We start from the raw sequence: 14,298 nt of genomic DNA, 5'->3' as shown, positions 1-14,298 counted from the left end.
CTCATCATTTCTTTAACCAGTTTCAAAACTGAGTTGAAGACCATCTTGTTCAGAAAAGCGTTCCCAGGCATTGCATGAGTATTATCTGTTATTTGACGTTTTTAATTTGTTGCATGCTTTATTGTAGCCTTTCCTGTATTTTTATGTATTATTTATATGTATTATGCTATTACTTCTTAGATTGTACGCCATGGGCAGGTTTATTTTATCAATTTTATTGTTTGTATGTACAGTGCTGTATAAATCTACAGTGCTATATAAATAAAGCATAATAATAATAATAACAACAACCAATCATGGGGTTTTCTTAGCATGTTTCTTAGAGAGAGTTTGCCATTGCCACCCTCTGAGGCTCAGAGAGTGTGCCTTGCCCAAGGTCACCCAGTGGGTTTCCATGGCCAAGCTGGGATTCAAACCCTTGTCCCAATGCCCAAAGCACTGCACCACACTGGCAGTGCTGTTTTTAAGGTTTGTATGTAGCCTCTTAATGAATTTTCATGTTACATGTTTTAGCTTTAGAAATTGCTTAATCACTTTTTAAATAAGTCACACACACACACTTTTATTAATGACTCTGTCTGGTGTTTAATTCTGATTCCTTTAGGTCTCATTATTGGGAGAAAGGCAGGATATAGGTCAACAAAATAAATAAATAAAGCAAGTGTGCTTTACTTTGTTGATCTTGCATCTTGTGTGCTCCGGTAAATGCCTACAAGCTAGCAGAAAAAGCAAGGACCAGTTTTCAAAGCTAGAAATTGTCTTACTATATTATATAGCGTATGCATTGTAAATCGCTTAGGGAGTGCTTAGGTGCACAGATAAGTGGTATAGATATGGACTTGCTATTGCTACTATATTTTTATATTAAAAAATATTGCCCCCCCCCCCCCGGTTTTAAGGCAGGTCCTTATAAAAAGGTTTGGTGTTGGCAAAGCACAAGCTAGAAAAGAGTCCTTTTGTCCAGAGCACATGATTCCCAGCATCTATCCCCTCCCTCCTTCCACTGCCAGCAGCCTTGTGTTTCCTTGGAGGAGGGCTTGGTTTTCCAGAAGCCAAAGTGGGGAGCTCTCCAGAGGGTTGGCTCCTGATCCAGAAAAGGAAAGAGCTCCAGGCATTAAAAGAGCAGGCTCTCTGCAACAGCATAAGACAAGCAGGCAGTCAGGCAGACAAGGAGGGAGAAGGGATGAAGCAGCCAGCAAGAGGGACTCAAGGCAGTGGGCAGTATTCTGAGCCTCGAGAAGCCTTCCAAACAATCCCTCTCTCTTACATTTAGCTACCCTTTGCTACAAGTAGCTGCAAAGGACACCACCACCCTTAGGAGATGCAACAGCAGATGGATTGAGTCTGATCTGAACATCAAGAACAGAGCTTTGGAAGGAATGTACTGCACCAAACTCCAAGACCTGAGGTACTTCAGTTTCTTGTTCAAGTTTTGTCTTGAAGGCAATACATGGGAATTTCTGGGAGTATGCATAGCGATTACTTTATTTCCCCCCAGGAGTGTGATTGAAGTCACTTTATGGCTAACTTGGGTCATGTTTCAATCCACAGGTCTTAATTTAAGCAGGTGTGTTTATTTTGCCTTGAGAAGGTTAAAGGGTACTGGAGCACAATAAAGTTAATAATGGAATTAAATCCATATCCCTTATATTGAATGAAGGTTTTTGAATGTAAACAGAGTACTGATTCTAATCTCTGTTGGTGGTGGGGAAGTGGGCCACAGGTTACACGTAACACTGTTTGTATTTCTTAAAACAATTCAATAATGAGGTGTGTTTCTATAGATGATCTTTGCACAATCCCTCAGAAGGGCAACTCAAGAAGACAGCTGAAGTTTGATGGGTTCTTGATATGTTATGAATGCCCCTGTGAAGCTTGCATAATAGAATTAATGCTCCCAAATAGGTTTCATGTTAAAAAATTGTATTGGTTGTTTTCTATATAATTTTAGAGTATGGGCAGAGGCCCAGTCAAAACTGGGCGCTCAATTGATTTCAGTAGGAAAAGCAACTTTAAATGAAGAGTTATATATGTATGCATATATTTACTTGCTTATTGATAAAAAAATGTAGTAATAAGGATCATTTGCTAGCAGTGGTTCTCAAATAGTAGGGCGGAACCCTTCCTCCTTTTCTTTCCCAACTTTTTATGTATAAAATTTACACATGCATTAAGTTAAATATTGAAATTACTTAAATTAAACCTTTTCTAATTTGAACCTTTTTTCTTATAGAATGTAAAAATATGAATATATGTGCAAGTGCAAAAGAAAATACACTAATATTTTTATTCATATACTACATCAGGCTGTATGTGCAACGTCCGCAAGTAGATATAAAGGGGAGGATCCCAAGGGTAAAAAGTTTGAGTACCACTAGGCTAGAGTCATGATTTGTGTTCCAGAAATAGAAAATTTCTTTCTCCATTTTCAGGGATCCCTGCTGCATAGCAATGTAGTTCACCCCATTTAGTGTGTTGCCCATTCATCTGTGTAGGATTGCAGGGAGCTGGAGGCCTAGCCATAGAAAGGCGTGGGACAGGAAAGTTTCCTTATGGCAGCCCAGATTCATGGACTCAAATCTGTATTTATTTAAAAGGCAGTCCCAGAAGTGTGTACTCAGTGGTAAGTTCGATTGGAGTATCCGGATCAATAAGACCTTTGTTGTTGTTAACTGTCCTCATGTTGAGTTTGACTTGTGGCAACTCTATGAATGAGAGACCTCCAAGTTGTTCTGTCATCTATTATCCTGCTCAAGTTGTGCAGATTCAGGGATATGGCTTCCTTGTTTCCATCTGTAATGTGTGTTTCCTCTTTTCCTACTGCCTTCTACCATACCAACCATTATTGTCTTTTCTAGTAAGCCATGTTGTCTCATAATATGGCAAAATACAACAGCCTCAGTTTAGTCAGTTTCTAGGGAGAGTTCAAGTTTGATTTGCTCCAGGACACATTTATTTGTCTTTTGATCAATCCATGATATTAATAAAACTCTTCTCCAGTACCACTTTTCAAATGAGTCGATTTTTTTCTGCTATCAGCCTTTTCACTGTCCAGCTTTAGCAACCATTCATAGAAATTGGAAAGATGACATGGACAATCCTAACTTCAGTATTCAATGACATATCTTTACGCTTCCGGAACTTGTCTTGTTCATTCATAGCTGCCCTTCCAAGTCTTCTTCTGATTTCTTGACAGTAGGACTTACTCCCAGATAAATTATAATAGGATTGGTATTTGAATTATGTCAATACTTATCTGACCTCCTGAAAATAAAATATCTTTTATTTAGATTCTTTAGTTGAAAAATATTTTTCTGATGAAGAGCTGAATGATTCAGATGTTTACATATGCCAACAGCAGAAGAAATTGTTGGAAATAGGAGAAAAGAAAGCCTTTCGAGACTTTTAGACTAATTATTGTATTGATCTTTCAGAAATGTACATATATTAATTATTTTAAAATGCTGAAGACTGCTGTTCTAAGGGTGTTCACATGTTGCATTGCATATCAGTTTACATTGTGTGTTCAACGTTACATGTTCAAGTGATTATGAAAATCTCTCCTATCTGTGTTTGCTCCTGATTTGTACTAAGGGAAAAGAATCCTCTTAAATCCAGAGTACACATCAAATATAACAGCTGTACCTGGGCAAAAATGAACACATGAATGCGTGAACTGATGATAGAGTGGATAGGTGAAATATCTTTAACAGTTGTGTAGAAGAGTAAATTCACATACAAGCAGCACCTGCTGAAATTCCCTCTTCTACTCAACCATTAATAATACAGTAGTTTTATTTTTCTTGACAGCCCTAGTTGATAAACACGTATTGAATTAAGCTATACAAATAGCCCCCTACAGCTTACATGGTCCAAAACACATTGCAGAAATAATCCAGTTTGAGACAGGGCAGGCTCTGTGCTAGGGAATCCTGGGAATTCTAGTTTATTGTGGCACTGAGCTCTCTGACAGAGGAGATTATCACACAGAGGTCAAGGACAGGAACGAAGCATGATGCTCCCATCCTTATGGTGTGATCGTGCAAATATCAGATAACATTGCACTTATCTTGTCATTAATCCTGCTAATGAAGTGGAATTCTCCAATCATTTACCTCCATTTCGCATTAACGGATTGTCTTGTTAATACCAAAGTGACGGGACAATGCCACTTCACTGACTAGATAATGGCAGGATAAGTGCAACGTGTCTGATAATCTTTGTGTGATTGCACCATAAGGGCGGGAGCATCGCGCTTCGCTCCCATCCTTATCCTGTCCTTGCTCTCCAGTGGGGCGCACTCTAAAAAGAACCTGCTAGGAGCGGGTTCTTTTTAGGTCTCCCCGAGGCCGTGCTGTTTGGTTGGCACGGTCTCCATCCCGTGAAGAAAGAGGCGGCGTCTCTCTGCCCCTTTCTCCCCATCTGTCTAGGTCCTGTCTCAGGGAGAGTGGAAGATTGGAGAAAGAGACTCAGGAAAATTCAGAAACAGTGTATGAATTAAAAGTACCAATTGGAGAAGACAGTAGAGGATGGATCTGCAACTTATATCCTCAATGCAGTCCTCATCCAGCAGCACCTTTGAAGCTAGAGAAGATCAGGATGAAGCCTAGCACTGCATTCTGGCCCAGGCCTGAGCCCCTATATGAACCTCTTGTGTATGGCCCTTCCTGCCCCTTTTTATTTTCTTTGGAGACTTAAATTGTATGGTTAGCTAAACTATTCCTGTTGCTTTCCCATTCCCTGCATTTTCAATATTTTTTTTAACCTTTATTATCTCCCAGCTCCAATTTAATAATGTAATGATAACAATATGTTAAAACACTCATACAGATCAAAAGCTGGAGGTGCGCACTCACCGTTCATTTCTTGAAAACATGTTATTCCCAATAAATAAATACTTGTCAGCAAATGATTTTATTTCCATTAGCATTTTGATTACATTTAAAAATGTTAATAATAAATACGAAACAGTTGAACTGTCTGGGTAGATTTAGGCTGCATCCGCACTGCAGAAATAATCCAGTTTGGCACCCTTTTAACTGCCATGGCTTAATGCTATGGAGTGCTGGGAACTGTAGTTTTGTGAGACATTTAGCTTTCTCTGTTAGAGAGCTCTGGTGCCACAACAAACTACAAATCCTTACAAATCCATAGCATTGAGGCATGGCAGTTAAAACAGTGTTAAACTGTATTATTTCTGCAGTGCTGATGCAGCCATTATGATCTTAAGAAGAATTTTGATAAAAAGAGGTGTTAATGGTATTTAACACCAGAGAGATTGTCCAAGATGTATAAAGATGTATAAATGTAATCAAAAAGAGAGACGTTTTTATCATGTGTGGTGGACCTGCACTAAGCTGAGAAAATACTGGTTTCAGATATATTCTTTTATGGAAAACATTTTAAACTTTCAATTCTTAATTGAAGCCAGAACATTTTTCATTGGGGATGATGGATGAACAGATAGAGAAAAAATATGGAGGAATTGTCCAGCATATGAATGCACCCTATGCACAGAAGGGGCAGGATGTGAATATCCCCTCACAGGAAGAATGGTTGATAAAACTGTATGATCTTGCAAAGATGGATAAATTGACGAATTTGATTACAGTAGACAGAAGTCTGTTAAAAAAATTAAAGACTAGGAATTGACAATTGATTTTATGATAAGATATTTTTTTGTGGGGGGATTGCAGTTTTAAGATTTGAGGAATAGTAGAATGGAATAACATGTAAAAGTACATTATATTGTTATCACACCCTGCATACCCTACATTATTTTGGGGTACAAATATTTTGTTATATTTTATTATAATACCAGTTACAGAGAGGCCAAAGACCCTGAACTTGGAAAGGTCACACAACCTTTAAGTCAACTGATGACTGCTCACATTACCTGAAGGTGTGTGGAAAGGACTCCTGTAGCTTTATGGCTGAGAATATTGCTGCTTCCCCATACCTTGCCTTGTGCATTTCCTCTTGAAGGTCACAGGACAAAGGCTTGTCAGCCTAAGCCAATCTTTCTGCTAGCCCCTATTGTACTTTCCCACATCTGATCCTCTCTCAAACTCCCTGGGGTTGCCCCAATCTTATTCCTGCTTGATTAAATCAATGCCACTGTCATCAATCAAAAATATTCCTTTTGTAACTCTGAAGTCAAAATCATCAGCCAGGTGGGAATCTGGTTGTTTTGGGGATTAATGGAAAATCAACTCAAACTATATCAAGTGATGTTTGGCCCACAATACCCCTGGTTGGGCACTCCTATTCCAGTCTCAGTTGCAGTCAGGAAGACATGCTGTTGGATTCCAGCTAAAACTCCATCAATTGCTAGTCAAACACAGTCTCGGACCTGGAACAATGGATGCAAGCTACAGCAAAAGAGATTCCACCTCAACTTTAGGAAGAACTTGCTGACAGTAAGGGCTGTCCAACAGTGGAACACACTCCCTCAGAGTGTGGTGGAATCTCCCTCCTTGGAGGTCTTCAAACAGAGGCTGGATGGCCATCTATCGGGGATGCTTTGATTTGGATTTCCTGCATGGCAGGGGTTGGACTGGATGGCCCTTGTGGTCTCTTCCAACTCTATTATTCTATGATTCTATGAGTTGTACTTAATACTCTGGAGTTCTAGTTTTTCAGAACCAGTAAACATAAGCTGAAAATCCCAGCTAGTGTTACCCTGGCCCTCTCACAGCTCCAAATTGAGTGAGATACATGAACTTCCCCATTGAATTCAATTTGTGGGTGCCCTCTCAGGGTCTCATGAAATTTAGGTATCAAAAGGTGGGGGAGGTAGAATAATTTGGCAACTACAGTGGTACCCCGGGATACGAATGCGCCGCCTTACGAAATTTCCGGGTTACGAAAAAAATCCAGTTAATTAATTGTTTCCGGGTTACGAAGGTTATTCCGGGTTACGAAAAAATTTTTGGTGCTTTTCGGCGCGATTTCACACGAAATCGCGGCTTTCGCTATTAAAGCCTATGGGCTTTTCGGCTAGCGAAAGTTTTCCGGGTTACGAAAGCGGCGGCGGAACGAATTAATTTCGTAACCCGGGGTACCACTGTATAATCATTAGTTAGTAAGTTGGAAGTCATATATTTTCTCCTTTATTTTATAGTTATTTTATGTAGCATATTAATTTTTGTAGGAGCACTGGTCTCACAGTGGTTAAATGCCAGTAAAGGTTAAAGGTAAAGGTTTGTCCCTTGACAAGATTGTCTAGGGTGGTGCTCATCTCCATTACCAAGCTGAAGAGCCAGCGTTGTCAAAGACAACTCTGTGATTGTGTGGCCAGCATGATTACACAGAATGTTGTTACCTCCCCACCAGGGACGTAGCCAAGGGGGGGGGGGTTCTTGGGGTCCGGACCCCCCCTTCCATTAGAAAAACGAATGGTGTGTGCTGCTGCGCCGCCTCACCCAAGTCCCATTATAATGGTGCACTTAGTCTGGACCCCCCCCCCCCCTTCCTAACATCCTTGCTACGTCCCTGTTCCCACTGTAAAGGTTCCTATTTATCTATTTGCACTTTTACATGCTTTTGAACTGCTAGGTTGGCAGAAGCTGGGACTAGTGACGAGAGCTCACTCCATCACATGGTGCCTGGGCCTATAAAATTAAGGTGAAGAATGTAGAATTTTGTAAGAAATATAAAATTAAGGTGAAGAATTCCTACCAGCCAGGAACCGGGGAGGGGGGGAGATATTAAAGAAAATTTAAAAGCAGATACTTTTGGGGGCATCTAGATATCAGGATATAGTTATGAGTGCATTTCTATGGCTTTATAAAAACACATGCAGGAATGACCAAAGCTTACCAGCTACCTGAAGTGGGAAGTGAAGTGCTACTCCCAAAGTGCATTGCATCCACCAATGCCACAGCTCAAGGAAGAGGACATTGTGTAATCCTCCACCTTCCCTGCAGCCTTGATACAAAAAAGAAAAAAGATTGTGTGATGGCATCACCCACACAAATCTCCCTGCTCAATTACTAGAGTTGGAGCAGCAGGATGCTGCTGTGGCAACCAGGAAGAGGAGCTACCTGTATCATCAGATAACTCCCTGTCTCACCTTCCCTGCTATACACAACTGCTACAGAAAATGATTTCCTAGAAGAAGATTACAGTAGTGCCCCACATGGAGGAGGACACAACTTTGGCATTCCTTTACCCCCAACATATCAGGGCTGTCCCTGACACAAAGCACATGATTCTGGCTCCTTATTAGGGTACCAGAAACATCACCAATGCAATGAAAACAAAGATTTTTCCAGGTAACCATTCCTAGAGAGCCTGGCTCTGAAAATCCTTGGTGCCAGATATTCAGGGAATACCCAGTTTCAGAGGCTGCCTCTGGCATGATGACATAATGGGGGCATCATGGTATTGCCTTCCCTTTTGGAATGGGTGCCCTTGCCTTCATCTCTTGGGGGGCATCCTCTATCTCCTGTGGCAAATGGCTGAGGGAGAGAGAGTGGACACCTGCAGTTCTCGGGTGGCAGGAAAGGTGAGCAGCAGGGTCCCCACCTGGGCAGGCGAGGTGTGAATTTTCCACCTGCAGCACTCCACAACCTTAGGGAACTGGCTCACTCAGCTGCATTCAAAAACATCATGCTCTCTGAGTTTATGGCCCAGTACCCACAGATGATGCTCAAGTGGTTAAAACGCTGACTTTGTTGATTGCAAGATTGGCAGGTTGGCAGTTTGAGGCCTGACTGATAGTTCATGGGGTGAGCTCCCTTCACTAGTCCCAGCTTCTGCCAACCTAGCAGTTCAAAAGCATGCTAATGCAAGTAGATAAATAGGTACCACTTCGGCGGGAAGTGGTACCTATTTTAGGTACCACTTTTAGGTACATGACTTTTAGGGAAGTCATGCTGGCCACATGACCACCAAAGCAGTCTTCGGACAATGGCTTAGAAATGGAGATGAGCACCACCCCCTACAGTGGATTACAATTAGACTTTATCCACAGGTCCTAGGATTGGAGGTTGTGGTTGTGGTATGATCATTATAGCACTGTCACTGAGCCTGGTACTTTGCAGCATAATGCAAAACTAGGTCCCTGTCATGAGGCATATGCAGTGTTTAGCATAATACACAATGGAAGACAGAACAGTGAAAGACTCACCAAAAGATGGGAGAAGAGATAGAAACAAGGATGAATATGAATTCTTTCTCAACAATTTACTCTTCCTTTGAATCCAGGAGGTTGTTTGTACTGTCTGTAGACAGTATTCTTAGCAAACATTATATGCTTTGAATATTTAAATATTTAATATATAAATATACAGCATGATTACATTCTAATAATGGGAATGCACTCATGGAATATTTTGGTATGTTCAGAAAATCAGGTGCAGTATTTTACAGGAAGGGCAAAGAACAGCAAGTAGTGGCTAACTGGCTATTCATATCATAAGTAAATAATGTTGTAATGGGTGTGCAAAGCCAGGTACATTCCTTTGCTCACAAAGGCTAGCAAACTGAATGGAAAGGTATTCTAACCATGATTGTTTTAAAATGTTGCTGGCACTTTATTTCTTGCCTATTCCAACAGTGCCTTCCAAAACAATACAGATCCTGCAGTTTATCAAATCAAACAAGCAAGACCAAAAGTAAGTGTACTTTTACATAAAGATCTTTATCACACGGGCCCTACAATGGACCCATTGCATTCCAAAAAGGGGGAGTGACAAGAACCAAATTGGACGAAGAACGCATCTTATCGCACAGTGGAAAGTTGCCGCTGCCGCCAGATATTCCCATCGCGTTTCACATCTGTCCCAGAGGGAGCCATTTTTGACAATGCTTTTGAACAGTTCTCATAAATCGCTCCCTCTTGGATGGATGTGGAATGCAATGGGAACGTCTAGCGGCAGCGACGGCATTCCCCTGCGCAGTAAGATGTGTTCCTCGTCCCATCCGGTTCTTGTCATGCCCTCTTTTTGGAAAGCGATGGGCCCGTTCTAGGGCCCGTGTGATAAAGTTCAAACTGTCTGTACCTAGGTAAACATGGGCAAATGAAGCAATCTATATGCTGACCTAAGCTTGCTATTTCACGGCAGTGGGCGGGACTTTCCCGCCTCCTGGGGGACGTGCCCGGTCCCACCCCGCCCTCCCTCCATTCCCGGGTGGTTGCCCGACTCAGGGCTCCCAGAGCTGCTGCCTCCCTTTCATACAGTGCTGAGCAGCATGTCTGGAGAAGCAGCAGCGGCTGGAGCTAGCAGGGGGCGGGGTCTGTTGCTCTCTGCCCTGCCCCTATTGGCCAGCCCTCTGCTTCCTCTGCTCCAACTCCAAGGAGGGAGGGCTTTGCACTCAGGCAAGCTGCTTTTAGTTCTTCCCCTCTTTCTCTTTCTCTTTTCACTCTTTCTCTTCTTGTTATTACGTTTTTTCTTCTCCTCCTCTTCTCCTCCTCTTCCTCCTCTCCTTTTTCTTCCTTTCTTCCCTCTCCTCATCTTTTTCTCTTTGTTCCTATTCTTCTTCTTTCTCCTCTTTTTCTTCTTTCTCCTTCCCCTTTTTTCTCCTCCTCCCCCTTCCTCCTCTGCTGTTGCTGTTGTTATTGTTGTTGTGTGCCCAACTCCTTTCTGACTTATGGCAACCCTGCCTCTAGTCCTCTTATTTGCCCCCCTCCTCTTCTTCTCAGGGGTCCAGGGCTTCTCAAGGCTTTGCCCCCATTACAAAAGAAAAAAGACTTTGCAAGGGATCTGACCCATAAATCCCCCCTAAGTTGAGACGTACCTGGGGGAAAAGAGGGGGTGAGGGAATTTGGGGGGGGGGGTTGGAGGAGGCAAGGAAAAGGAGGAAGGGAGGAATTGCTAAGAAGGCTTGGGAGTGGGAAATGTAGTTTGTAGTGGCAAAAGGGGGAGCCTGTGGTCTTTCAAATCCTATGCCTGCTTGGGAGTGGGAAACGTAGTTTGCACTGGCAAAAGGGGGAGCCTGTGGTCTTTCAAATCCTATGCCTGCTTGGGAGTGGGACTTGTAGTTTGCAGTGGCAAAAGGGGGTGCCTGTGGTCTTTCAAATCCTATGCCTGCTTGGGAGTGGGAAATGTAGTTTGCACTGGCAAAAGGGGGAGCCTGTGGTCTTTCAAATCCTATGCCTGCTTGGGAGTGGGACTTGTAGTTTGCAGTGGCAAAAGGGGGTGCCTGTGGTCTTTCAAATCCTATGCCTGCTTGGGAGTGGGAAATGTAGTTTGCACTGGCAAAAGGGGGAGCCTGTGGTCTTTCAAATCCTATGCCTGCTTGGGAGTGGGACTTGTAGTTTGCCGGGCCGCATCCGGCCCGCGGGCCGCAGGTTGCCTACCCCTGGTCTACTACATGTGTAAACAGGTATTTTTACATATAACATTCAACACAAATAACCTATACCCAGATCTGTGATCAATACCACAGTACAGTTATTCACAGGCAATGGAATACACTTTCATACAAGGCTTTCTGGTTTGCATTCCTGTTCCAGTTTTAAACCTTCTGGGTTAACAACCAGTAAAAAAATAAAGCTAGTGGAAAATAGGAGGTCTTGGAGATGTCTCAGCCATATGGTTGTTGTGAGACAGAGTCAACTTGAGGACAGTTAATAATAAAAAGAAAATAAGAAATACAGTGGGACCTTGTTATCCGCTGGGGTTTGGTTCCAGGATCCCCTGTGGATAACAAAATCTATGGATGCTCAAGTCCCATTAAATATAATGGCAGAGCAAAATGGTGTCCCTTATATAAAATGAAAAATCAATTTGGAATGTATACTTTTTTGGATTATTTTCAAGCTGTGGATGCTTGAATCCATGGATAACAAATCTGTGGATAAGGAGGGCCAACTATAGGTTTTAACTATTTTTAAAGCCATTATTCCTAAATGTATTCAGCTACATGATACAGGATAAGTCCTAGCATGTTTGGTGGAACTAGCATAGGATTGTGCTCACTGGAAAAGTTACTAAGGCCTGAAACAGACAGGCCCAAAGGAGAGGTGCAAGGTCATGCTGGTGTCGTTTGCATCTGGACCTCAGCAACCACTTGTGCCTGGTCCCAATCCAGACTGCTGCTGTGATTTTCTACCAGGTTCTGCTCCTCCTTGCCCCATTATTTTTTGTTGGCACAGCATCAGGCCGTGTTTAGGGCGTGCATTGTCTAAACAGCATGCTCCCAACATGGTCTGAAACTGCATCATTTTGCCTCTGTTTTTTGGGCCTCAGGCTGTATTTACACTGTGAAAACAGTCCAGTTTGACACCACTTTAACTGCCATGGCTCAGTGCTATGGAATTCTAGGAATTGTCGTTCATAACGGCTGCATCTGCACATCAGAAATAATCCAGTTAGACACAATTTTAACTGCCGTGCCTCACTGCTATGAATTTGTAGGGATTTGTTGTTTGTTGTGACACCAGAGTTCTTTCACAGAGAAGTCTAAATGTCTCACAAAGCTACAAATCCCAGAATTTGCTTAGGACGGTTGCTAAGGAGGCCCTGTGGTTTGTAAGAGATTTTTTTGTTTTAAGTTATAGGGTTCCTCCTGATAGGGCAAGAGTGTCAACAGATTTAAGCATTTGTTGCTGTGGTTCTTGATTGTTGGTGTTAATGGTTTTTTAAGTATCCAAACAACATTTCTTTGGTCATAGACTTTTTTCTGGCAATTCCCAACACCAACTGCAATATTTATTCTTTTTCTAATTTTCTTTTTAATTCTGAAACATATTGGAATAAAGATGTCTTCTACTCTTCTCCTTCCTTCTTTTAAATTGTTTAAAGAGCTATTGTTAAAAGCAGTTAAAATGGCACTGTTGCACTATAATTCTAAAAGAAGTTGTGCCTGGCTAGCACAAGCTACTAGGACCATGGTGGTGAACCAATGGCATGCATGCCCTCTTTGGCACACAAAGCCATTTCTGAGAGCACATGGAGAAATGGGAGGGTGGGAGAAGATGAGGAACAGGCATATGCCTGTTCCTCCTCTTCCCCCATCCTCCCAGGCCTTTATAATATAATATAATATAATATAATATAATATAATATAATATACAGTGGTACCCCGGGATACGAATTCACCGCGTTACGAAATTTCCGGGGTACGAAAAAGTTAGATTTAAAAAAACTGTTCCGGGTTACGAAGGATTTTTCGGGTTACGAAAATCTTTTCGGCGCGTTTCGGCGCGAAATTCAAAGCGCGGCTAGCGGCTAGCGGCTTTCCAGCGGCTTTTCGGGTTGCGAAATGTATCGGGTTACGAACGGCGCCGCGGAACGAATTAAATTCGTAACCCGAGGCACCACTGTAATATAATATAATATAATAATAATTTATTTATATTTTCCGCCTCTCCCAGATAGATCGAGGTGGAATTACAGTCTGCTAAAACACATACACCAGTAATAAAATACATATAAAAATACAATTAATCTTAAAAGCTAACTCATCATCAAGTGGTAATGCAGTAGATTCATAGAATAGTCTGAAGTTGTCTCTTACATAAGGTCAGGTGAGTAAGCTTGCCGGGAGAGATCTGTCTTAAATTCCCTCTTAAACACCTCCAAGGAGGTAATAAGATGGATCTCTTCCGGAAGACCGTTCCACAATTTTGGAGCAGCTGCTGTGAAGCCTCTCTGGGAAGTCAATATGAGCCTAGTTGATTGATATTCTAACACATTCTTCCCAGTTATTCTGAGAGTGCGGGTGGTAGGGAGAGGCATTCCTGCAAGTAACGTGGGCCCAAGCCATGTAAGGCTTTAAAGGTAATAACCAACACCTTATATTGCGCCCGCAAGAGATTTTAGGACAGGTGTTATATGGTCAAAGCTGGACGAACTGGTGACCAATCTGGCTGCTGCATTTTGAACCAGTTGAAGCTTCCAAACTTGGTACAAGGGTAGCTCCATGTAGAGCACGTTACAGAAATCAAGACGAGAGATTACCAGTGCGTGTACCACTGCTTCCAGGTGCTTTTGGTCCAGGTAGGGGCGCAGTTGGTGTATCAACTGAAGTTGGTACCAAGCACTCTTGGCTGTCGCATCCACTTGAGATGACAATTGTAGTGACAAGTCCAGGAGTATTCCCAAACTACAAACTTTGTCCTTTAGGGGAAGTGTGACCCTGTCCAGGACTGGTTGCCAAATCTCCATCCCCAGACTTGAGGTACCTATCGCAAGTACCTCCGTTTTGTCTGGATTCAGCTTGAGTTTGTTTTTCCTCATCCAGCCCATTACTGACTCAAGGCAGGCATCCAGAGGAGAGATGCCATCCTTAGTCACCGCAACAGTCGGAGACATAGAGAAATAAATTTGGGTGTCATCAGTGTACTGT

At 42.3% G+C, this 14,298-nt stretch overlaps 1 protein-coding gene across 2 annotated transcripts in view; it reads left to right on the top strand.

Annotated features, from left to right (window-relative positions):
- Positions 1–1,167: 1,167 nt before the first annotated feature.
- The window catches only part of LOC149313426 (opsin-5-like), a 51,890-nt gene continuing 38,759 nt past the window's right edge, over positions 1,168–14,298 (top strand). Inside the window, exon 1 of one of the 2 annotated variants that reach the window (XM_089523196.1) lies at positions 1,168–1,408. The gene's annotated coding sequence lies outside the window, so the exon portion shown is untranslated. Of the gene's footprint in view, positions 1,409–12,041; positions 12,064–14,298 lie in introns of those variants that run through there. The other variant, XM_089523197.1, reaches the window with a different exon arrangement.

Source organism: Sceloporus occidentalis, unplaced genomic scaffold, assembly GCF_023333645.1.
Source record: "Sceloporus occidentalis isolate IW3139 unplaced genomic scaffold, rSceOcc1.0.p SCAF_4, whole genome shotgun sequence".
NCBI classification, from domain to species: Eukaryota; Metazoa; Chordata; class Lepidosauria; order Squamata; family Phrynosomatidae; genus Sceloporus; species Sceloporus occidentalis.
This window is presented reverse-complemented; position numbering and strand designations above follow the sequence as displayed.